The 25,620-nt window shown below is 42.5% G+C and overlaps 1 protein-coding gene across 2 annotated transcripts in view; it reads right to left on the bottom strand.

Moving 5' to 3' along the window:
• HECW2 (HECT, C2 and WW domain containing E3 ubiquitin protein ligase 2) overlaps positions 1–25,620 on the bottom strand; it is a 417,979-nt gene that overhangs the window by 354,623 nt on the left and 37,736 nt on the right. The window contains exon 1 of one of the 2 annotated variants that reach the window (XM_060152405.1): positions 4,892–4,995. The exons of the other annotated variant lie outside the window; for it this stretch is intronic. The gene's annotated coding sequence lies outside the window, so the exon portion shown is untranslated. Of the gene's footprint in view, positions 1–4,891; positions 4,996–25,620 lie in introns of those variants that run through there. 2 annotated transcript variants of the gene reach the window in all.

The raw sequence follows: 25,620 nt of genomic DNA, 5'->3' as shown, positions 1-25,620 counted from the left end.
ATTTAATCAGATTGCTTTCCACTCTAACACCTATCAGAGAACAGTTTCAGAGGGAAAAAAATGGATGAATGAGGCTTCATAATTTGGAAGCACTTTAGGACAATCTGGAAGGGTAAAGTGAGCCCTTAGGAATTATACGACATCCTAAAAGCTCAAGCTCTATTCTTCTAAGTGGCCAAGGTTGGATACAGAGAACACATTAAATAAGTCAGCGGTTAACAGATCTCGTGGAAGAGTAACCTGATCTGACACCATTTTGATGCTCCTATAAAATGTATGCGAAGCCTCTGGCTTTGTCCAATTCTGAACTCATTAGTTTTCTTGGTTCACCTAGCTGCATGGTTTGTCACTCTGAACTGTGACAGCCGTGGCAGCTTTCTGAATAAGGGGCTACTGTTGGGGTCACAGGACCACATGAGAGAGCTCGACCAGAAAGATCAGAAACGTCACTGGGCACTTGCTTTCCGGAGAATGTGTCTAAACTCATAAATTTTAAAAGCTGGTGTGCTCAGCCTCACAAAATCCCTACTACCTATGTATCTATGCCCCCATCGATTTCCAGAATTCTTCTGTTGATAAGCAAGAAGAGGAGCAATGAGAAAGAATAATTTCTTGATAACCATTAGAGTTTGCCATTTGATGCATACACTCCCACCCAGGACTCATCTCCAGCTTGAAGGGAAAAAGGAGATTATACACCTTGAAAAGTTAAATGGCAAATGATTTTCAGGAGGGGCAAAATCCACTTTCTGGACTAGGAGCTGGGAGCGACAAACCAGATACCTCCAGTCTGCCGAGTGGCCACTGTGCTACATGAATAAACTGAGCATTGATCCAATCAAGTCAGAAGCCACTGCAACTCACTGGGTCTTTGACGGCTGCATCAGGGGTGGTGTGGGCGGAAGGCAGCAGCTGTAAACGAACAGGCCCAGAGCTCCCCACACATCACCCATCTCACGCGTGTGGGGCGGCCATCACCCATCTCATAGCTCCATCACCCAACTCCAAACACAGAAGCCAAGAAAGGTGGAACTAGTGAAAAGAAAGGAGAGGACAAAAACCAACTCCTATTTAATTTTGCCTAAAGTCATTCCAATCAAGGAAGAAGCAAGAAAACTATTCCTCCCTCAATAGCATAGGCCTCCTGCTCCTAGGAAATGACAATTCAGTTACCATATAACATGAATCCGCTTCAGTGGAACAACCTGAACACCTCACCACTATAACAGAATTTCCAGGAAAATGTGCTCCTAGACGTAAACAAAAAACAAAGAAGGGTACTGGGAAAAGCTGTTGGGAATGTAAGAATGTGCTGTGTATTTATGCGGACAGGTTTAGAGGTGGGAATATAGAAAGGCTGTGGGTGGAAGGCAATAGATCCAAGAGAAATTCAAACATCCAACCTAGAGACAGCTAGCTCAATCCAAAGATTTAAAATTCGACTGAAGCTGACATCAGGAGGTAGCAGAGTTCTTGGCCTACCAAGCAGACCAGACAGGACACACATGATCGTAATTATGAAAAAGCTTCTCATAAAACCAGGGCCAGCCTGAACCAGGGCGGAGAACCAGGCTGAGATGTGGCTGAACAGCACTCAGTAGAAAGACTGACAGACAGAGACGGTCAAGAGCTCCAGTTGTTCCTCTGCCTTATAAAGATCCTTTCCTGGCATCCTTCCCGCCCCCTGCCACAAAGTGACGTGTCTGAGTGCATCTCAACTGCTCATGAGAGCGACAAACAAGGGAGATGAGAAAGGAGAGAGTGGCTGTCAAATTTTAGAATATCTATGAATACTGGGGGAGCTTGTTAAAACTTAAGAATCCCAGGCCCCAACCCCAAGAGATTCTGATCCAGGCACTTCTAAGCAGTTCTAGTTACAGGCAATAAAAAAGCAGCACAGCAGCCTCATGTTCATTCCGGCAGCGTAAAAGGTACCCACACACTCAACAATCCTTGGAAAGATTACTGCAAAGCTCTACAAAACGGCCCACCTTACCTTTAGGGGAGAGCCATGGCTCCAACTTGGATCACTCCTCTACTAGGCAATCACCTCGTAGCTCAGTTAATCACAGAATTAGTCAGTGCCCCTCCACCCTCAACCCTGAGCAATAAAAAAAAAAGTTTCTGAAAACTCTGAGTTTGTAAAACTATACGAGGGTATCATGAGCTAACATGTTCTGACACTTTTGTTTTAACTTGTGTGAGTTTTACTCCCAGGTCCCTTCGTTTTTATATGAAGAACAGCCCTGGTAATATGAGAGAGAACAGAGGCCAGCTTGCCAGCCTCTCATCAAAGCTTACCAGAAGGAAAAGCTTAGTAACTTGCCTGGGTACCAGCTGTTGCCTCTATACCAAGTCAGCCCACTGCCACGGCAGTTTCCTTGGAGCTGAAATACTCTTTGAAAGTGAGAAAAATATCTCTGAACAAAGAAACCAAGTCCTCCCACAGTGAGAAGCAGTAGTCTGAAAAGGAAGACCCTATTCAATTTTATTAGTCCTAAAAGCAAGGAACTATTGCCCAAATGGCATGAATATTGGCAGAAGTCCAAGATGTACCCTAGAGTCTCAAGCTGAGACTAAATGGATTGTTAGAAAAACTCTGAACACTCCTAAGTTCTTGTCTGAGGAGCTCAACCACTGTAGGACCTCGGGTGAATCCCTTAACCTCTGAGGCTCATTCTACAAACGTGTAAAGTGAGGTAACACTCCCTGCCATCCCTCCACATAGGAAGTGGTGTGGCTTGAATGACAGAAAACACGCAAGAGCTGTCTGTAAAATGTTAGTCAACAAACAAATATTTTTAACATATTTTTATCACCATGATTGTTATTCAAGACTTTTAAAAATCGAAAAAGCAACTATTTGCTCTACCCATTAACTATCTGCTTTACTTATGAATCTTTAAGTTACAATGCTAATCTGTAAGCGTCAATGAAATTGCTCAGTACATAGTAATCAAGTATAGGAGAGGAGGAATATTTGTGCCTAAGGTACCTAAATCTCAAATACCATCTTCTTTTATCATACATTTTCCTGAAACAAAGAATAAAAATAAATATGAGGAAGTGCAATATTTTTAATCATTACACTTTCTCCATGGAATGATCACACAAAGAAACAACTGGTCACCCTAGTTATATGACAGAGGATATCAGGAACCAGAAAGAAAAAAGAAAACTTGGAAATTTAGCATTGTAGCAAGAAACTACATAAAATTATCTTCAGCTCATCTGTGCCCTTCCATCCCTCAGTATCTTTATATTAAAAACTCTCTTAGCAACCTCCTCTAACCCAAACTTCACTTAACCAAGCACCTCAAACAGCCAAAGCTCCTCATTTCCTCCGTAAAACATACTGAGTGATGGATGCCCTTGGACCTCCTGGGGGACTGCCCTCCAGGGGGCCTGTGTGCCTCTGTTCTGACCAGTTGAGTTGTGCACCCCCAAAAGCCAAGTGTGTTTTTTCCTTACCCATTTATGCCAGTTCTACTTGTCATTATAACTATATAATTTAATTAAATATTACATAAACCACAGAAATGCAAGACCAAAAAGAAAGACTGATTGTATCTATGGAAACCAAGTTAAATGCTTTAGAAAGATTTGGTAAAGGCAAGTAACTAAAAATATTTCTGTCAAATTAAGAATGAGCAAAGGATTGGGGGAAATCTTAAAATTCTAGAATTCCTCACTCAGACTGCTTCACAAGAGTCTCTAAGTACGTTCTCCAGTGAAGAAACTGGAACAGGAAAGCATGGAGGAATCACTGTGGGCGCAGCTTATGCAAGAAAGCCTGTGAGGAACTGCAATATACTGGAAGGTGGCGTTTCAGTGACTTTTATTTTTTCTTTGTACCTTTCCATATTTTCCAAATTCTAGTAATCAAATATTGCTATAGTCAGAAACTATTTTAGACATTAATAGTTAAATACAAATTTACAAGTGAAGAGTGTTACAAATTAAGATGCACGTAACTTCCCGGAATTTAAATTTAAGGTACATTTTAATAATCAACCCAAAAAGATAAGTCTAGAAACGTTGTGATACATTTTTCATGTATGTATAAATGTGCATAAAAAGAAGTTATATACCCAACATAAAATGCTCTACACAAAGGTGAACTATTAATATTACTGTTGACAGCACAGGTGATGACAGAAATTGAACTTCTATGCTGCTCTCCTCCTCAGTATTTAATTCACCTTTGTGCGCTGCCCTTCATATTCTAAGACACTGTTAGTAATGTTTCTTCAGAAAGACAGGTATATTGGTAACAAAATATCTGGAAAGGCTTAGGCAGACCTTAACCATGGCATTCAACCCATCTACCACCCAGGCAGCCCCGTGCCCCCAGATTTCAGGACTCTGCTAGGCAAAGGAAAGCCAAAGATGAAGGGGGCAAAAACAGCTCTCCAAGCAGGCACCAGAGACACTGCAGCCAGCCTGAAAGGAAAGAGACTGATTTTCCTCAAAAGAACTGGCACAGCCCCATCAAAGCAAGACCAGAAGAACAGCCTTGCTCCTTGCCCAAGCCCTAACACAGGCGAGGCCTCCAGCCCCATCCCCGGAAGGATGAATTACCCAACTAGAGTTGGCCACCCTCCAGAGCCTCATGGGACCTTGAAAAACCAGATGAAAATGTTTACCATCTGGGGCAGGCAAGAGTGGTTACTGAAGAAGTTCCATTTGTCCCTGAGCTGAAGAACAGGAGTTCTTCACTGTTATAGGGACAGGAAGGGGAGAAACAGGGAGATGCTAGGCCTGAACAGCCACCGCCCCCTTCTCTCCCGGCTTACACACCAACTCCCCCTCAGCCTCGCCCCTCCTCTCCCCTCTGACAACTCCAGCTAACAAACCCCCAGAAAGTCTCAGCCCACCGCTGCAAAATTACCTCGTGATTCCACAGGTACCATTTCTGGAAATGATTTCCGTCCAGAGTCATATTTGCACAGCATGAAGTAGGAGCTGGAAAAATAATAGTGCTACTTCTCCAAGAGCAAGTCAAAGCAGAGGTCCCTAGAGAGTATTTATGTTACATACAAAGCGGCTGGATGACAGGTCTGATCTGGTGTGGCAATTCCAGTCTTCCTGTTGCCGTGCCCTTTTTTAAAATTGGCATGCCACACACACAGTGTGGTAAATGGTGTGGGAATTCAGAAGGAAAAAGCAAGGGAAAACAGCAAGGGAAAGGAGATCTCCACGGGGTCTCACACTGGTCTCACAGCCCTTGCCCAAGTCCAGACTTTGCCTCTCAGTCTGGAAGCCTTCGGAGCCTGATTTCTTGGTTGCCACATTCAGAGCAGGCCCTTCTCTCAGGGGCAAATTCACCTTATTGTAACTCATAAGATCCACATGTGTGTGTGTGCGTGGGTGTATGTGTGTGAACACATACCCACAGAGAATGCCAGTGTATTAATTTACAGGGAAAACTCTGTCAAGGCGCCTGGAAACAATTAACATGGAGGCAAATGCATTTTCTTCCTTACAGACACATCACATGGAAATCAAATAATAGAACAACAGAGGAAGACTGCCATCTCTGCCTATCCAAATCCATTACTCTTTACTCTGAAAATTTTACTTCTGAGAATGACTCGCCCTCCATTAAATCTATGGTTTAGATGGTTGGGTGGGCACATGTCCCAGGTCTGGCCAGTCATGGGGCTGAAACTGCCCCAGCAATTGTTAGGTTTGCTAAACCATGAGGATATGAGCTGGGAGATGCAGAGAGCCACCCCAAGGACAGAGCACTGACTGAAGATGAACCCAACAGGTGAGCCAAACAAAGAGGTGGAAAGAGACATTGCCTGACAATATCGTTAAACGTCAGAGTCAACCAGGATCCTCCTTGAACTTCTCATTTATTGGAAACAGTGAATTCCCTCCTTTGCTTGAGCCACTTTGAGGTGGATTTCTATCTCTCACAAGCAACAAGAAGTCCTGATTAATACATAAGAGTTCTGACAGAGAAAATGGAATTGGACTAAGAAGAGTTTATCATATGACTTGAATACTCAGTCAGCATTCATTTAAAGTAGTTTAATGCATTGTGTCTACACCAGGGCAGGCCAGGGCTCATCCTGGTCATCCGTCTGTCCTTTTGACACCTGACTAACCTCACTTGCACTGACATATTCTCTTTTAAACCATGCTCATATGGCTAATCCACCTGGCAGGTCTGCAGTCATTCTGCCTCTGCTCCATTTAACCCTCAGAGGGCAATCATATATCCCTAGTTCCCAAGTCCTTAAGGTGACGCATCACTGGATCCCAAGAACTGAGAGTAATAGAAAACCACTTAATAGATTGTTAACTTCTGTGGCACCCAAGAGAACTCATAAATCCTCCAGGTTAAGTGGTATGGATTCCTTCCAGTGAATTCTAGCCTCAAAAAATCATTTACTGGAGCAAAACTACATAGTCAACAGTTTCCAACTATCAGGATACATCGGTGATATTTTCAATTAAGGTGAACACATAGTTCTTATACTTTGATTAAGGTGGGTTCTTTAAATCCACATTGTTTTAGTTACAAGGAGTTGTTTATGCTTAATTCTATAAGAAGTTCGCAGGACAAGACAGAAGTGTGTATCTTTGTAAGTTTAGCTCCTATTGTAGCTATTTTTATGCAAATAAAGGCTGCAGTGTATTACTTCCTCCACTCAGACACAAATCCTGTCTGTGGTTAGATTCTCTGAGGGCCTCCCCCTAGCGCCACTCCCCAGTTCCTTGTCCTAATTAAGCAATGCCTTAGAGAGAAGCAAACAGTTGTTTTCTCCTCAAGCTGTTGTCATCATTTGTTTACGTGTCTCCCCCACTAAATTCAGCTCTTTGGATGACTTCATGACTAGTCTAGCGCTGTGTCTAGCAGATGCTCTATAAACATTAGTTGAGTGGATTTTACACTTGTCAGATTTTTACCAGAATATCTGGTTTGTGACCTTTATGTCACTATTCAGTTTCAAGCATCAAGGAAAGTATTGGAGAGGAGTCTTAGAAGCTTGGTGTCTGCCCTCCCTTCAAGAACAGGGTCCAGATACAGTTTCTTGTGCGCAAGCATTCAACCTTTGCAAAATTTATCCTGCAACCCTGGCTACAACTATCTGGACCAGGGTTTGGTGCCTGACCTAAAGATGTCAGCTCCAGACCGGACATGAGAAACACCACTGGCCTACAAGGTGGCCAGCCATGAAAGCTCAACCCCAGGAGGGATAACATGTACTGAACAGTGATCGAGCAACTCAATAAGATCCTTTCTCAGGGTATTTGAATGCAACTTGTACAGAGAAAGTTGTCATATAATAGAAAGGCACACACACACACACACACACACACATACACACACACACCAAAAAAAAAAAAATCTAGAGAAAATAAAAACAAACTCTAAAACAGGAAACGCCAGGAATAATCAAAAGCTCTGAGGACTCTAGGCAAAAGGAAGCATCTAGGACTGAAGAGAAAGAGAGAAGAAGACAACACAGCAAGAAGCTAAGTATCAGGAAAGTACTACAACTACTACTATGTGGTCTGAAATTTCCTTTACAATATAGTTGGAAGACCCAATTAATCAAAAGGCCACATTAAAAGACAGCTACTGTAAGTTTTCCAACCATCTTTACCTCCACTCAAGAGCTGAGGTTGTCTGCTATCAAAATAGACATTAGAGGGCTTCCCTGGTGGCGCAGTGGTTGAGAGTCCGCCTGCCGATGCAGGGGACACGGGTTCGTGCCCCGGTCCGGGAGGATCCCGCGTGCCGCGGAGCAGCTGGGCCCATGGGCCATGGCCGCTGGGCCTGCGCTTCCGGAGCCTGTGCTCCGCAATGGGAGAGGCTGCGGCAGTGAGAGGCCCGCGTACCGCAAACAAACAAACAAAAAATAGACATTAGAAATCGGTTTTTGTTGTTGAAATTTAAGATGTTCAAGACTTGTGAACTGGCTAGAAATACTTCAGGGGCACCCCACAATTCCATGAAGGGGTATAACCTAGCACACTCACAAGGCTGGACTCAGAAACCCGGCCCCGGCTGGATTCTGCACTGAGGCACGGTTTATTTGGAAGACTGTGGTTGCCCAATGCTAACTCTAAGTTTTAACTGAATCCTGCCTCTACAATATTATCATGTTTTCCTCAAGTGAACCTCTTAAGCAAAGGGAGGGACACCAAAAAAGGCAGAGACATAGACCTTATTAAAGCTACAAAATAGGCTGTAGATGTATTTTTATGCCCTCTCACAAATTAACATTTGCTTTCATATCTGGGAGCGGGGCCACCGGTGGGAGACCTATAGCCCTCACCTACCTCTACTGGAGTATATTAGTTGGGGGTATAGAGTCAGGTGCTATTACACCGAAACTGAAAAGAAAAGTGGCTTGAACAAGAGACATATTCATGTCTTCACAATTAACAGTCCAGAGGTAACCAGGCCAGGCAGGAATAGTGTCCACTTCTAATTCCAGATGGCTATTTCAAATCTCAGCATATCCCAGTCAGCAAGGAGAAAAAGAAATGGAGGGCACATCCTTACCCCATCGGCCAGAATTTGTCACATGATCATGCCTAGCTTCAAGGGCAGCAAAGAAACTAATCTCTACACCAGCAACTGAGGGGCAACTGGGTGGAATTATACTGCTGTACATCATGTTGTACATCATTTGGGGGGTCTCCTTCCCTGTGCATCTCTCATCACCTGACGGAACTTGAGTGAGGTCTGTTCTTCATGGTAGGGATGACTTTAATACAGGAATTCAACTCATTGCTTAAATAACACCAATAACAAATCCACTATGAAGTCATTACAGAAAACAGACAGATGTTTACAAAAAGAAAAAAGGCAAAAAATAGTCAATGCTCTGACAGATAATTAGATAACTGTTATATTAAACAAAAGCTGGATGACCTGAGACTAAAACACATCTGTCCCAAGCCTTCTTCAATCACTTTAATTAGAGATTCTGAGTCACTTGGGAAAAGTAGCTGTCCCTGCTCTACTTTGAAAGGCCCCAAAACAGGTCATTGTGATAAGTAAAGCCACCGATTAAAACATAAAGTCCTTACTAGTTTTCCAAACTGTATTTGTATTTGTTAGGACTGCTGTAATAAATACCACAAACTGGGTGTCTTAAGCCACAGAAATATAATGTCTCACAGTGCCGGAGGCCAAAAATCCACAGTCAAGGTAAGGGGTTGGCCGGATCAGTGCCTTCTGAGGGCCGTGAGGGAGAATCTGTTCCCGGCCTCTCTCCTTGGCTTGTATTGTAGTTGGCCATCTTCCTCTTATGTCTCTTCACAACATCTTCCCTCCAAGTGTGTCTCTGTGTTGAAATTTCCTATTCTTACAAGGACACCATCCAAACTGGATTACGGTCCACCTTAATCACCTCATTTTAACTTGATTACCTCTGTGAAGACACTATTTGCAAATAAGGTCACACTCCAAGGTACTGGGGGATTAGGACTTCAATATACGCATTTAAGGGGGGGACATGATTCAACCCATAACACAAACTTAGAAGCCCTTTAAATCTGAAACCATACTTTACTACAGTAGTCATTATATCCTTTTTAAAGGCTTTTTACTGGAAAATATAACAGATAAAGAAAATGCATAAGACATAAATATAACAAATAATTATAAAGCAAGCACCTGTGTAATTGCCATTTGGGTCAAAACAGAACACTGTCAGTAGCCAGGAGTCCCTTCCTGATCACAAATCCTTCCTTCCTCTAGCAGGTATCACTATCGTTACTTTTAGGAAAATGACTTCCTCTTTCCTTCATAGTTTTACACTTCTGAATACATACCAAAAGAGTATAGCTCTGTTTTACACGTTTTTGAACTGGATCTGAGTGGAATTATGTTGTAAGATATTATTTGGAATCTTCTATCCCTTAACATGTTTGTAAGATTTATCCATATATTTACATTTTAATGGTTCCAAAGAATACTTCATTAACCTAAATCCAATTTTGCCAGTCAAAACTATATTTTCTCCGATTTTTACCATTCTCACGCACTTTTAACATCTGCATATCCTTCAATGTCTACAGCAAAATCATATCTATAGAGGACATCCCTGATGGCAGAGTGGTTAAGAATCCGCCTGCCAATGCAGGGGACTCCGGTTTGATCCCTAGTCCGGGAAGATCCCACATGCTGTGGAGCAACTACCAAAGCCCATGTGCCACAACGACTGAGCCTGCGCTCTAGAGCTCATGAGCCACAACTACTGAAGTCCGTGCGCCTAGAGCTCATGCTCCACAGCAAGAGAAGCCACCGCAGGAGAAGCCCACACACCGCAAAGAAGAGTAGCCCCCACTCGCCGCAACTAAAGAAAGCCCACGTGCAGCAACGAAGACCCAACGCAGCCAAAAATAAATTAATTAAATTGCGTCTTTATTTCTTCACCCTTAAAAAGCATTGAGGTAAAATATACATAAATCTAAAACATTTTAACCATTTTTATGTGTACAATCAGTGGCATTAAGTAAATCTGTGCAACCATCACCATTATCCATGACCAGAATGTTTTCATCACCCCAGACAGAAATTTTCTATCCTCTAAACAATAACTTCCCATCACCCTAACCCAAGGGGCCGCTCTGAAAAGGCTTGCTCTGGAGGGAAGCCCCTCCTCAGGGCCCTGCCTTTCCCCAGGACCCAGCACCCCACTCGGCTGTCACCCGTCAGACACAACACCAAAACGCAGGCCCCAGCAGCAGCCCCTTCCCTTTCACTCATTTAAAGCCAAGGACAAGTTAAGCAATTATGTGCTTCTTTAACCTCCTCTCTCAATACCGCACCTTCAAAATGAAAAAAAGGGAAGTAGACAATCACATGTGATGTAGTATCCTTGATGGGATACTGACACAGAAGAAACACACTGGGAAAAAACTAAGAAAACCTGAACAAACTATGGACTCTAGTTAACAATAATGTATCAATACCATATTATCAATTGTTGCAAATGTACCACTAATGTAAGATGTTAATAATAAAGGAAGTAGCTTCAAGATGGCAGAAGAGTAAGACACGGAGATCACCTTCCTCCCCACAAATACTTCAGAAATACATCTACATGTGGAACAACTCCTACAGAACACCTACTGAACGCTGGTAGAAGACCTCAGACCCCCCAAAAGGCAAGAAATGCCCCATGTACCTGGGTAGGGCAAAAGAAAAAAGAATAAACAGAGACAAAAGAATAGGGACAGGACCTGCACCAGTGGGAGGGAGCTGTGGAGGAGGAAAGGTTTCCACACTAGGAAGCCCCTTCGTGGGTGGAGACTGTGGGTGGCGGAGGGGGAAAGCTTCGGGGCCACGGAGGAGAGCGCAGCAACAGGGGTGCGGAAGGCAAAGCAGAGAGATTCCCGCATAGAGGGTCAGGGCCGACCGGCACTCACCAGCCCGAGAGGCTTGTCTACTCACCCGCCGGGACGGGCGAGCGCTGGGAACTGAGGCTCGGGCTTCGGAGGTCGGACCCCAGGGAGAGGACTGGGGTTGGCGGCGTGAACACAGCCTGCAGGGGCTAGTGCGCCATGGCTAGGTGGAACAGAGTCCAGGAAAAAGTCTGGACCTGCCGAGAGGCAAGAGACTTGTTCTTGCCTCTTTGCTTCCTGGTGCGCAAGGAGAGGGGATTCAGAGCGCCGCTTAAAGGAGCTCCAGAGACGGGCGCGAGCCGTGGCTATCAGCGCGGACCGCAGAGACGGGCATGAGATACCAAGGCTGCTGCTGCCGCCACCAAGAAGCCTGTGTGCGAGCACAGGTCACTATCCACACCCCCCTTCCGGGGAGCCTGTGCAGCCCGCCACTGCCAGGGTCCCGGGATCCAGGGACAACTTCCCCGGGAGAACGCAAAGGGTGACTCAGGCTGGTGCAACGTCACGCCAGCCTCTGCCGCCGCAGGCTCGCCCCGCACTCCGTGCCCCTCCCTCCACCCGGCCTGAGTGAGCCAGAGCCCCCAAATCAGCGGCTCCTTTAACCCTGTCCTGTCTGAGTGAAGAACAGACGCCCTCCGGTGACCTACACGCAGAGGCGAGGCCAAATCCAAAGCCGAGCCCCTGGGAGCTGTGAGAACAAAGAAGAGAAAGGGAAATCTCCCCCAGCAGCCTCAGGAGCAGCGGATTAAAGCTCCACAATCAACTTGATGTACCTGCATCTGTGGAATACATGAATAGACAACCAATCATCCCAAATTGAGGAGGTGGACTTTGGGAGCAAAGATATATATATATATATTTTTTTTTCCCCTATTTCTTTTTGTGAGTGTGTATGTGTATGCTTCTGTGTGTGACTTTGTCTGTATAGCTTTGCATTCACCATTTGTCCTAGGGTTCTGTCTGTCTGTTTTTTTTATTACTTAAAAAAAATTTTTCTTAATAATTATTTTTTATTTTAATAACTTTATTTTAGTTTAGTTTACTTTTCTTATATTATCTTCTTTCTTTCTTTCTTTCATTGTCTCCCTTTTATTCTGAGCCATGTGGATGAAAGGCTCTTGGTGCTCCAGCCAGGCATCAGGGCTGTGCCTCTGATGTGGGAGAGCCAAGTTCAGGACACTAGTCCACAAGAGACCTCCCAGCTCCACGTAATAACAAACGGCAAAAATCTCCCAGAGGTCTCCATCTCAAAGCCATGACCCAGATTCACTCAATGCAGCAAGCTACAGTGCTGGACACCCTAGGACAAACAACTAGCAAGAGAGGAACACAACCCCATCCATTAGCACAGAGGCTGCCTAAAATCATAATAAGGCCACAGACACCCCAAAACACACCACCAGACGTGGACCTGCCCACCAGAAAGACGAGATCCAGCCTCATCCACCAGAACACAGGCACTAGTCCCCTCCACCAGGAAGCCTACACAACCCACTGAACCAACCTTAGCCACTGGGGACAGACACCAAAAACAACGGGAACTATGAGCCTGCAGCCTGCAAAAAGGAGACCCCAAACACAGTAAGATAAGCAAAATGAGAAGACAGAAAAACACACAGCAGATGAAGGAGCAAGATAAAAACCCACCAGACTAACAAATGAAGAGGAAATAGGCAGTCTACCTGAAAAAGAATTCAGAATAATGATAGTAAAGATGATCCAAAATCTTGGAAATAGAATACAGAAAATACAAGAGACATTTAACAAGGACCTAGAAGAACTAAAGAGCAAACAAACAATGATGAACAACACAATAAAAGAAATTAAAGATCCTCTAGAAGGGATCAATAGCAGAATAACTGAGGCAGAAGACCGGATAAGTGACCTGGAAGATAAAAGAGTGGAAATAACTACTGCAGAGCAGAATAAAGAAAAAAGAATGAAAAGAATTGAGGACAGTCTCAGACACCTCTGAGACAACATTAAACGCACCAACATTCAAATTATAGGGGTCCCAGAAGAAGAATAGAAAAAGAAAGGGACTGAGAAAATATTTGAAAAGATTATAGTTGAAAATTTCCCTAATATGGGAAAGGAAACAGTTAATCAAGTCCAGGAAGCACAGAGAGTCCCATACAGGATAAATCCAAGGAGAAACATGCCAAGAAACATATTAATCAAACTACCAAAATTTAAATACAAAGAAAAAAATATTAAAAGCAGCAAGGGAAAAACAACAAATAACACACAAGGGAATGCCCATAAGGTTAACAGCTGATCTTTCAGCAGAAACTCTGCAAGCCAGAAGGGAGTGGCAGGACATATTTAAAGTAATGAAGGAGAAAAGCCTACAACCAAGATTACTCTACCCAGCAAGGATCTCATTCAGATTTGATGGAGAAATTAAAACCTTCAGAAACAATCAAAAGCTAAGAGAATTCAGCACCACCAAACCAGCTTTACAACAAATGCCAAAGGAACTGCTGTAGGCAGGAAACACAAGAGAAGGAAAAGAGCTACAGTAATAAGCTCAAAACAATTAAGAAAATGGTAATAGGAACATACATATTGATAATTACCTTAAATGTAAATGGATTAAATGCTCCAACCCAAAGACACAGACTGGCTGAATGAATACAAAAACAAGACCCATATATATGCTGTCTACAAGAGACCCACTTCAGACCTAGGGGCACATACAGACTGAAAGTGAGGGGATGGAAAAAGATATTCCATGCAAATAGAAATCAAAGGAAAGCTGGAGTAGCAACTCTCATATCAGACAATATAGACTTTAAAATAAAGACTATTACAAGAGACAAGGAAGGACACTACATAATGATCAAGGGATTGATCCAAGAAGAAGATATAACAATTGTAAATATTTATGCACCCAACATAGGAGCACCTCAATACATAGGGCAAATACTAACAGCCATAAAAGGGGAAATCTACAGTAACACATTCATAGTAGGGGACTTTAACACGCCATTTTCACCAATGGACAGATCAACCAAAATGAAAATAAATAAGGAAACACAAGCTTTAAATGATACATTAAACAAGATGAACTTAATTGATATTTATAGGACATTCCATCCAAAAAAAACAGAATACACATTTATCTCAACTGCTCATGGAACATCCTCCAGGATAGATCATATCTTGGGTCACAAATCAAGCCTTGGTAAATTTAAGAAAACTGAAATTGTATCAAGTATCTCTTCTGACCACAACGCTATGAAATTAGTTATCAATTACAGGAAAAAGACTGTAAAAAATATAAACACATGGACGCTAAACAACACACTACTTAATAACCAAGAGGTCACTGAAGAAATCAAAGAGGATATCAAAAAATACCTAGAAACGAATGACAATGAAAATGCAATGACCCAAAACCTATGGGATGCAGCAAAAGCAGTTCTAAGAGGGAAGTTTATAGCAATACAATCCTACCTCAAGAAACAAGAAACATCTCAAATAAACAACCTAACCTTACACCTAAAGCAATTAGAGAATGAAGAACAAAAAAAACCCAAAGTTAGCAGAAGGATAGAAATCATAAAGATCACATCAGAAATAAATGAAAAGAAATGATGGAAACAATAGCAAAGATCAATAAAACTAAAAGCTGGTTCTTTGAGAAGATAAACAAAATTGATAAACCATTAGCCAGACTCATCAAGAAAAAAAGGGAGAAGACACAAATCAATAGAATTAGAAATGAAAAAGAAGTAACAACTGACACTGCAGAAATACAAAGGATCATGAGGGATTACTACAAGCAACTCTATGCCAATAAAATGGGCAACCTGGAAGAAATGGACAAATTCTTAGAAATGCACAACCTTCTGAGACTGAACCAGAAAGAAATAGAAAATATGAACAGTGCAATGACAAGCACTGAAATTGAAACTGTGATTAAAAATCTTCCAACAGGGCTTCCCTGGTGGCGCAGTGGTTGAGACTCTGCCTGCCGATGAAGGGGACACGGGTTCGTGCCCAGGTCCGGGAAGATCCCACATGCCGCAGAGCAGCTAGGGTCGTGAGCCATGGCCACTGAGCCTGCGCGTCTGGAGCCTGTGCTGCGCAACGGGAGAGGCCACAACAGTGAGAGGCCGGCATACCGCAAAAAAAAAAAAAAAAAAAAAAATCTTCCAACAAACAAAAGCACAGGACCAGATGGATTTACAGGTGAATTCTATCAAATATTTAGAGAAGAGCTAACACCTATCCTTCTCAAACTCTTCCAAAATATAGCAGATGGAGGAACACGCCCAAACTCATTCTACAAGGCCACCATCACCCTGATACCAAAACCAGACAAAGATGTCACAAAGAAAGAAAACTACAGGCCAAAATAGCTGATGAACATAGATGCAAAAATCCTCAACAGAATACTAGCAAACAGAATCCAATAGCATATCAAAAGGATCATACACCATGATCAAGTGGGGTTTATCCCAGCAATGCAAGGATTCTTCAATATACGCAAATCAATCAATGTGATACACCATATTAACAAATTGAAAGAGAAAAACCATATGACCATCTCAATAGATGCAGAGAAAGCTTTCAACAAAATTCAACACCCATTTATGATAAAAACCCTCCAGAAAATAGGCATAGAGGGAACTTGCCTCAACATAATAAAGGCCATATATGACAAACCCAGAGCCAACATTGTTCTCAATGGTGAAAAACTGAAACAATTTCCACTAAGATCAGGAACAAGACAAGGTTGCCCACTCTCACCACTATTATTCAACATAGTTTTGGAGGTTTTAGCCACAGCGATCAGAGAAGAAAAAGAAATAAAAGGAATGCAAATGGGAAAAGAAAAAGTAAAGCTGTCACTGTTTGCAGATGACATGATACTATACACAGATAATCCTAAAGATGCTACCAGAAAACTACTAGAGCTAATCAATGAATTTGGTAAAGTACCACGATAAAATATTAATGCACAGAAATCTCTTGCATTCCTATACACTAATAATGAAAAATCTGAATTGAAATTAAGGAAACACTCCCATTTACCATTGCAACAAAAAGAAAAAAAGATTTAGGAATAACCCTACCTAAGGAGACAAAAGACCTGTATGCAGAAAATTATAAGACACTGATAAAAGAAATTAAAGATGATACAAATAGATGGAGAGATATACCACGTTGTTGGATTGGAAGAACCAACATTGTGAAAATGGCTATACTACCCAAAGCAATCTACAGATTCTATGCAATCCCTACCAAAATACCACTGGCATTTTTCACAGAACTAGAACAAAAAATTTCACAGTTTGTATGGAAACACAAAAGACCCCAAATAGCCAAAGCAATCTTGAGAAAGATAAACGGAGCTAGAGGAATCAGGCTCCTGGACTTCAGACTATACTACAAAGCTACAGTAATCAAGACACTACAGTACTGGCACAAAAACAGAAATATAGATCAATGGAACAGAATAGAAAGCCCAGAGGTAAACCCAAGTACATATGGTCACCTTATCTTTGATAAAGGAGGGAAGAATATACAGTGCAGAAAAGATAGCCTCTTCAATAATTGGTGCTGTGAAAACTGGACAGCTACATGTAAAAAAAATGAAATTATAACACTCCCTAACACCATACACAAAACTAAACTCAAAATGGATCAAAGGGCTTCCCTGGTGGTGCAGTGGTTGAGAGTCCACCTGCCGATGCAGGGGATACGGATTCATGCCCCAGTCCAGGAAGATTCCACATGCCGCGGAGCGGCTGGGCCCGTGAGCCATGGACGCTGAGCCTGCGCGTCCGGACCCTGTGCTCCGCAACGGGAGAGGCCACAACAGTGAGAGGCCCGCGTACTGCAAAAAAAAAGAAAAAAGAAAAAATGGATTAAAGACCTAAATGTAAGGCCAGACACTATCAATCTCTTAGAGGAAAACATAGGCAGAACACTCTATGACATAAATCACAACAAGATCCTTTTTGACCCACCTCCTAGAGAAATGGAAATAAAAACAAAAATAAACCAATGGGACCTAATGAAACTTAAAAGCTTTTGCACAGCAAAGGAAACCATAAACCAGATGAAAAGACAACCCTGAAAATGGGAGAAAATATTCGCAAATGAAGCAACTGACAAAGGATTAATCTCCAATATTTACAAGCAGCTCATGCAGCTCAATATCCAAAAAACAAACAACCCAATCCAAAAATGGGCATAAGGCCTAAACACACATTTCTCCAAAGAAGATATACAGATGGACAACAAACACATGAAAGAATGCTCAACATCACTAATCATTAAAGAGATGCAAGTCAAAACTACAATGAGATATCATCTCACACCGGTCAGAATTGCCATCACCAAAAAATCTACAAACAATAAATGCTGGAGAGGGTGTGGAGAAAAGGGAATCCTCATACACTGTTGGTGTGAATGTAAATTGATACAGCCACTATGGAGAACAGTACGAAGGTTCCTTAAAAAACTAAAAATAGAAGTAGCATACGACCCAGCAATCCCACTACTGGGCATATAACCTGAGAAAACCATAATTCAAAAAGACTCATGGGACTTTCCTGGTGGCACAGTGGTTGAGAATCCACCTGCGGATGTAGGGGACATGGGTTCTTGCCCCGGTCACGGAAGATCCCACATGCCGCACAGTGGCTAGGCCCGTGAGCCATGGCCACTGAGCCTGCGCGTCCGGAGCCTGTGCTCCGCAACGGGAGAGGCCACAACAGTGAGAGGCCCGCGTACCACAAAAAAAAAAAAGAAAACAGTCATGTACCACAATGTTCATTGCAGCTCTATTTACAATAGCCAGGACATGGAAGCAACCTAAGTGTCCATCGACAGATGAATGGATAAAGAAGATGTGGCACATATATACAATGGAATATCACTCAGCCATAAAAGGAACGAAATTGAGTTATTTGTAGTGAGGTGGATGGACCTAGATTCTCTCAGAAAGAGTGAAGTAAGTCAGAAAAACAAATACCATATGCTAACACATATATATGGAATCTAAGAAAAAAACAATGGTCATGCAGGACCTAGGGGCAAGACGGGAATAAAGACACTGACCTACTGGAGAATGGACTTGAGGATATGGGGAGGGGGAAGGGTAAACTGTGACAAAGCGAGAGAGAGGCATGGACATATATACACTACCAAACGTAAGGCAGATAGCTAGTGGGAAGCAGAGGCATAGCACAGGGAGATCAGCTCGGTGCTTTGTGACCACCTAGAGGGGTGGGATAGGGAGGGTGGGAGGGAGGGAGACAGAAGAGGGAAGAGATATGGGAACATATGTATAAGTATAACTGATTCACTTTGTTATAAAGTAGAAACTAACACACCATTGTAAAGCAATTATACGCCAATAAAGATGTTAAAAAATAAAAATTAAAAAAAATAACAATAATAATAAAGGAAATCGTGTGTGTATGTGGGGCAGGGGGGAGTGTAATAAGGGCACTCCGTACTCATAACTTTTCAGTAAATCTAAAACTGTTTGGTTTTTTTTTTAGGCCAATTAAAAAATAAAGTGAGGCAGGAGCTCTGTGATGACCTCATGTGTCAGAGAGCCCCTCCTCTTGAGGACCAGACATCCTAATGGGGCAGTGAGTGGCTCTGGTTCTCGAGGAAAAGGGTCCTTACGTGGCCATGCTTAGCGAGCTCAGGGGCAGGCCCCTCTGTGTACCACGAAACCCAACTCTGTGCCGGTGGTTCCAGCAACCTAATTATGCTCCCAGAAGACCATGGGCCTGTTAAGGTCTTCCAGACAGTGGTGCTGATGATGGAAATAGAGAGGACACGAGTGACAGGTGGGTCTCACAGAGGAGGGCAGAGTCCCTTCTGGAGGTGCTGCACAGGCCCCCTCAGGGTGCAGGAACCCCCTGGGGGAGGGCCTGCAGGTTGAGCAGGTTGACACCTGGGTCCATGCCTGGTTCCTTCACTCCAGGCTGTGCGCCCTCAGCAGTCTCCCCGTCTATGACACTGACCCTTCACTGCTATTGGAAAGATCTAGTAAGACAACAAAAGTCACGTGGTTCGCACCGAGAGGGTGCAGGCCCGCCACGTACCCACTCTCTATGAGTGGTCCCTGAAGTCAGCCGAGGACAGGGACGCTGCTCTGCTCAACATGTGCTCTATGGTCAGTTTTCTGGGCAGATGGAACAGGGTGCCTGCTTCCCAGGGCCGCTGCGTCCCACTAGGTCTTTGTCCTGCTTCTTACTCAGCAGTGCATTCCATGCACCGTGCCTCATCTAGGATTGGGGCAACCTTGTTCTCTCCACAACACTGTACCCATTTCACAGGCAAGCGAACTGAGGGCCAGATCACCTTTCAGGTGGGCTCTGTATTTTGCAAGTGTTCGAACCTGACTTGCCCACGGCAGCGTGCGGAACCCTGGTTTTGAGTCTAGGTCTCTCCGGCCCTTTGGCCCGGTAGATAAAAACCGCGGCTCCTACCAAAAAAAAAAAACACTTTTTGGTTAAGGTTTCTATCTATGCAGGCAGATTATAACACAAGCAATTTTCATAAGTGTTGCTTCTACAGACATTTTCCCAGAAAAACCTACAAGAAATGGTAAGTAAAGTATATTTACCAAATGACCTACCTTGTTTCAGGCAATGCTATAATATTCTAGGTTGAACTGGCCCATTGACCATTTCTCACGAGGTGTGTGAACCACCAGGTAAAGGCAAGAGAGGGCATGATTCAGCGGTTCGAGGGGACAGTCATTTGTCAGGGTCTAGTTGACAGGCTTCACTGATGAGCAAAGGACCTTAAAGGAAAGACGACAATGTAACCTGCTGGGCTACACTGACCTCTGAGGCTTGCCCAATTCTTGGGTTTTCAACGGTCAGAGAAGATTTGCTTCTTTGTCAGTTCTATTTGAGATGTGCAGTACTCTGACCCTGGCTCCCTGCTTACCTTTCTGAACTGCATCTCCGTCTGTAATCTCAGGCTGGAATCTGACACTAGTCTGATTAACTCATCTACTGGCTAGTGCCCTGGCCATGCAGAGGTAGACGGACTGGCTTAGATCCTAATTCTTCCTTAGTAGTCTCCACCCACACTTCATTTCCTGGTCCTGACAATCCGTTTTATTACAAATACAGTCAATAGAACGATGCTAAAGGAACCTTATTTACACCCAAGAAGATTAACGACTAAAAAGAATTTCTAATGAAATCAATAAAGATTTTAAATCTTTCATGCCTTATTGCTTGCACGTTAAGCAAGACAGTGCTAAACATTCAAACTTTCAATTAGGATAAAATCTAAGTATTTGTCTTTTTGCCCAGTAAAAAGTCCATAGTCTGCAAGGGCAACTAGGAAATTCAATAAAATCCAAATGTTCTTCTCATCTCCATCACAGCAAGCCAGGTAAACAGCTCTATCTGCTGAATAAGTTAAGAAGGAGCCACCAATGCAATACCATAGGGACCAAAAAACTAAGTCTCACAGTGAAAACAACCAAGAGACATACCCACTTCATTTTATTAGAAAGAAACACAATAACTCTTATAGCCAAAGACAGGGGCAGGAATTTAAGTGAAAAGAAAAACAGTAACTAGGTGCTATTTTTCACAAACATTTATATGAGATCTTAAAAGATCAAAAAATTTCAAGCTATTGTCTAAAAGTGACAGACTATAGAAAACACAACTATTTTGAATCATTCCACTCTAGGAAATGGAAAGACTAATATCTGTAGACACCACATAACAGAAGTTGGCTTCTATTTGTTGCTCAAACTCAACTCCAGATAATGAATCAGAATATACAAATGCTTGAATTCAATATGCTTCTTTATATATGTGTAAATTTTCCCCACACTACATAAAGATTTACATCTCTGCAGTACTATATGGCTTCAAGTCATCTAAATATAATATCCAGTCATTTTGTTTAAATGGTAAACACGATTATAAATTTCCTTTAAACTTAGATGTGTAATAATTACTCCCTGATTTGGAAGAGAATAAATAAGGATTGAAAATTACACTAAATCCTGAGGAAATATCATTTAATATAGTCATGCATTCCTTTCATAAACTTCTGCAATCCGACTTCAGGATTCAAATCTTGCCTAAAACTCTCCTCTCCATGGTCATCGGTGACCTCCTTCATTTTATAAGCAATACTTCTCATTCTTGAATTTCTCTTCCTAGCATTTCTAACTGTTGACTATCACTCTTTCTTGACATTCTCTACTAATAAAATTAATTCGTATAACGGGACCCACAAAATGGAGACCACCCCAGTGGTCCAGACCACCTCACAAATCTAAACCTAAGACAGCCTGCACTTATGGGAAACATCTGTCAAAGTATCCTAGCATACATCAATCACAGTCCTCCAACTTAGCTTTAACCAGCTTCCCTTACCCTAGAAAATAGGATCTGCTAGCCAGGGATTCCCCAACCTCCTAGCCAATCACACCTTCCTTCCCGCTGCCTCTTCTAACTCTCTACGAAACTCCCTCTTGCCCCAAATCCCTCAGGAACAGTGCTCCGCTGCTTGTGGGGCACTGAACTCCCCCAATCCATGGATTATTTCTCTTGAATAAAGGACATCAAGCTCATTACTAAACTGTATTATTTTTGTCGTCTGGCATTTCTCTCCAGCTTTCATAACCAAACACCACCCTGAATCACTTCATACCCTTCTCTTCCTATCTCAGTTAACTCAAATATTATTATTGGAATACCTCAGGCCCTCAGCTGCCTGGAAATCCTTCTAAGTTTTCCCTATGCAGCTCTCTGGTCCACTTCCATGACAACTATTTCGTATTTTCTTCACTCTCCTCAAAATTTCCAGATAGCCTCTATCTGTCTCACTCACAGAAGACAATCTAACCTTCAACTTCAGAGAAAACAGAAATACAGCCCAGTAGCAGAATAATCTTACTATTAAAAGATGAAGCACTGAGTACAGAGAATGGTACCAGGAGTCATTTCATTGTTTCCTAAATCACCACTTCCAGACATGACCCCTATGAGAGGCACAGAGAAGTCCTTCCTGTCTTCTGCTTCCTTGTGGTTCCTTAAGTGTCTTCACTCCCTGGCCAGAGCCCTAGACTCCCTCTCACCTTCCTCTGCCGCCGCCCCAGAGTCTCCACCATTCGATTCCACTGGATTCTCCTTCAGTGGAAGAGGGTTGGAGGCCAGAATGGCAGTGAAGGGGAGGATCTTTCCACTTCAGATAATCAAGAAAAAGGAATTTCCAGATCCAGCCTGAGACTGAAGTCTAAGACCCTAGACCCTGAAACACCTCCAGATTTCCACCCCACCTTACCAAAACTGTTCCCATTAACCTAGCTTGGTCAAGTCCCCAGAAGGGAGATGGCTGTGCACCAAGCCCTAGGAAGGCTGAGAGTAGTGGGGCCCAACGGGAGGAAAATCCTATCCTTTTTCATGGGCTCTTAGGTTTTACTACAGCTGCTTTCTAGGAATCAAATTTAGATAAGCTAGAAGCTAACAACTGTTTTTGCAAGACATTAGAAAATGTATTTCACATGCAAATAATGGTTCTTCTCCAGAAACACCATTTTGTTCAAATCCTGCTCAACAGTATGGATTACACGCAGTAATTCTACTATACCTGAAAGAGTTTTGAAACCCAGTTAATTAAAGTTGTGGGTTAGCCAACGAAAGTCAGAAACGTAAGTTTATAACTCCCCTATAACCTGAAGGTACTGGGACTCTTTCAAGTTCTTCAATCATTCATCAAATATGTATGAAGCCTCTGTCTCATGTCTGATACTACACTAGGCTCTGAGCACACAATGGAGAATAAAACAGATACGTCCACTACTTAAAGACTATTGAGGAGATGTATTAAAAAACAAGTAAACAAGTAAGTTGAGCATTACAAACGGTAACAGATGTTTGCATTACACGCTGCAACAATATTATACTCCCAGGCACTAGCCAGTTGCCATCAGGCTCCTTAGCAGGATGAAACAATGGCCAAGAAAACACAGTAGAAAATTGCTCCAAATTGTTGGTCTAGAAGACATCTGCATTTAACTCTGATTTGTAAAACAACAGTCTGGAGAGGTCTACAGGTTGATGACTCACTGAACCAAAGGGGACTCTTACACAGCTTAATATTCAAATTGATGTCCCACATACTACATGAGTGTTTAACCAAAGGCACCATTAACTTGAGCCATCAACAATATCCAACCCACACAAGTCTCAGAACACATTTACATGACAGTTGTCATTTTCACATAACCAATAAAGTCTCTTCAGTCAGTAACCTCAGCATCTCACTCAAATGACCCAACCCTAAGTGGACAGAAGCCACGGAGTTGTTCACCAGGAAAGGTACCTCACAGATATCTCAGAGGGAGGTGGGAGGGTTCTTTTTTGAAAGATTTCTTAATTACAATGGCAGAAAATAAGCAACTCCTGATTTACCCTCCCAGGCTCACTGTCTTCTCAGTGACATTTTCATGGTCTTGGAAGCTCCACAGATGGTTCAATGGCTTATCAAAAAACTGGAGAAACATCTCCTAACTAATCCCATTTCATCTGAGATCTAAATTGTAGAACGAGAGAGGTAATCAGAATTTCATCCCAAAATATGTGTGCCCCCCAACCCCAGTCTGGGCTTTGCACACAGAGGGAAGCAAACTACTCCCTCATACTGCTTTCTAAAGCAGCTGGGAGCTGCTCTCCTACGCCAATACTTTCCTTGTACTAATTCTACTTTAATGCCCACAAACCACACTTCCCAGCAGGCAGTGGGGCTGAGAGGTACTCTGATCCACAAAAATGAAGTCAATCATTGGATAAGTTCAGCCTAGAAGAACAATAAGTGGTAGGCTCTGTGGCTTACAAAACTGCTGGCTTGGAAATTACTTGCAGTGTTTTCAGATCATCCAAAAGATAACAAAAGATAACATCCATGTTATCTTTATAAAAAGATAACAAAGACAAGAGATCAGAAAATCCCTGCTTTAGACAACAGATCCACAAACAATAAAGACCACAGTACACAGCACTCAGTCCTCTAGCTTAAAGGCCAAAAGGAGACTATAAAACCTAAAAGGTAAACCCAGAATGACACCAAGAATAACGATAAATATGGCCTACATCAAGAATGAACAGATTTCTCCTCATGTAAGACTAAGTAAGGAAGAAAAATCAATATAGGTCCTATCAAAAAAAGGCACAAGTTATATACAAAATTTTATCAGAGGACAGAATGTACTTCAGATCTATGGGAAAAGGAAGAACTGGATAATAAAATAACAACCGCAATAATAATAATAAAAAGCACAGAGACTATGACTAACTACTTGGAAAGAAAATTCATAGGCCCCATAAAAATACAAGCATACCTTGCTTTATGGCACTTAGCAGGTCTTGCGTTTTTAACACATTGAAGCTTAGTGGCAACTCTGCATCAAGCAAGTCTATCGGAGCCATTTTTCCAACAGCATTTGCTCACTTTGTGTCTCTGTGTCACATTTTAGTAATTCTCACAATTTTTCAAAACTTTTTCATTATTATTATATTTGTTACAGTGATCTGTGATCAGTGATCTTTGATGTTACTATTAAAATTGTTTGGTGGAGCCATGAAATGCACCCATATAAGACGGTGAACTTGATCGATAAATGTGTGTGTGTTCTGACTGCTCCACTGACCAGCCATTCCTCTGTCTCACTCCCTCTCCTCAGGCCTCCCTCTTCCCTGAGACACAATAATATTGAAATTAGACCAGTTAACAACCCTTCAATGGTCTCTAAGTGTCCAAGTGAACGTAAGAGCCGGGTGTCTCTAACTTTAAATCAAAAACTAGAAATGATTAAACTTAGTGAGGAAGGCGTGTCGAAAGCTGAGATAGGCCAAAAGCTAGGCTTCTTGTGCCAAACAGTCAGCCGTGCTGTGAATGAATGTAAAGGAAAAGTTCTAGAAGGAGATTACAAGTACTACTCCACTGAACACACAAACGACAAGAAAGTGAAACAACCTTATTGCTGATATAGAGAAAGTTTTAGTGGTCTGGATAGAAGATCAAACCAGCCACAACATTCCCTTAAGCCTAATCCAGAGCAAGGCCCTAGCTCTCTTCAACACTATGAAGGCTAAGAGAGGTGAGGAACGTGCATTAGAAGAGTTGAAGCTAGCAGAGTTTGGTTCATAAGGTTTAAGGCATGAAGCCCTCTCCATAACATAAAAGTTCAAGGTGAAGCAGCAAGTGTAGTAGTTGCAGCAAGTT

Source organism: Lagenorhynchus albirostris, chromosome 6 (assembly GCF_949774975.1).
Source record: "Lagenorhynchus albirostris chromosome 6, mLagAlb1.1, whole genome shotgun sequence".
Classification (NCBI taxonomy): domain Eukaryota; kingdom Metazoa; phylum Chordata; class Mammalia; order Artiodactyla; family Delphinidae; genus Lagenorhynchus; species Lagenorhynchus albirostris.
This window is presented reverse-complemented; position numbering and strand designations above follow the sequence as displayed.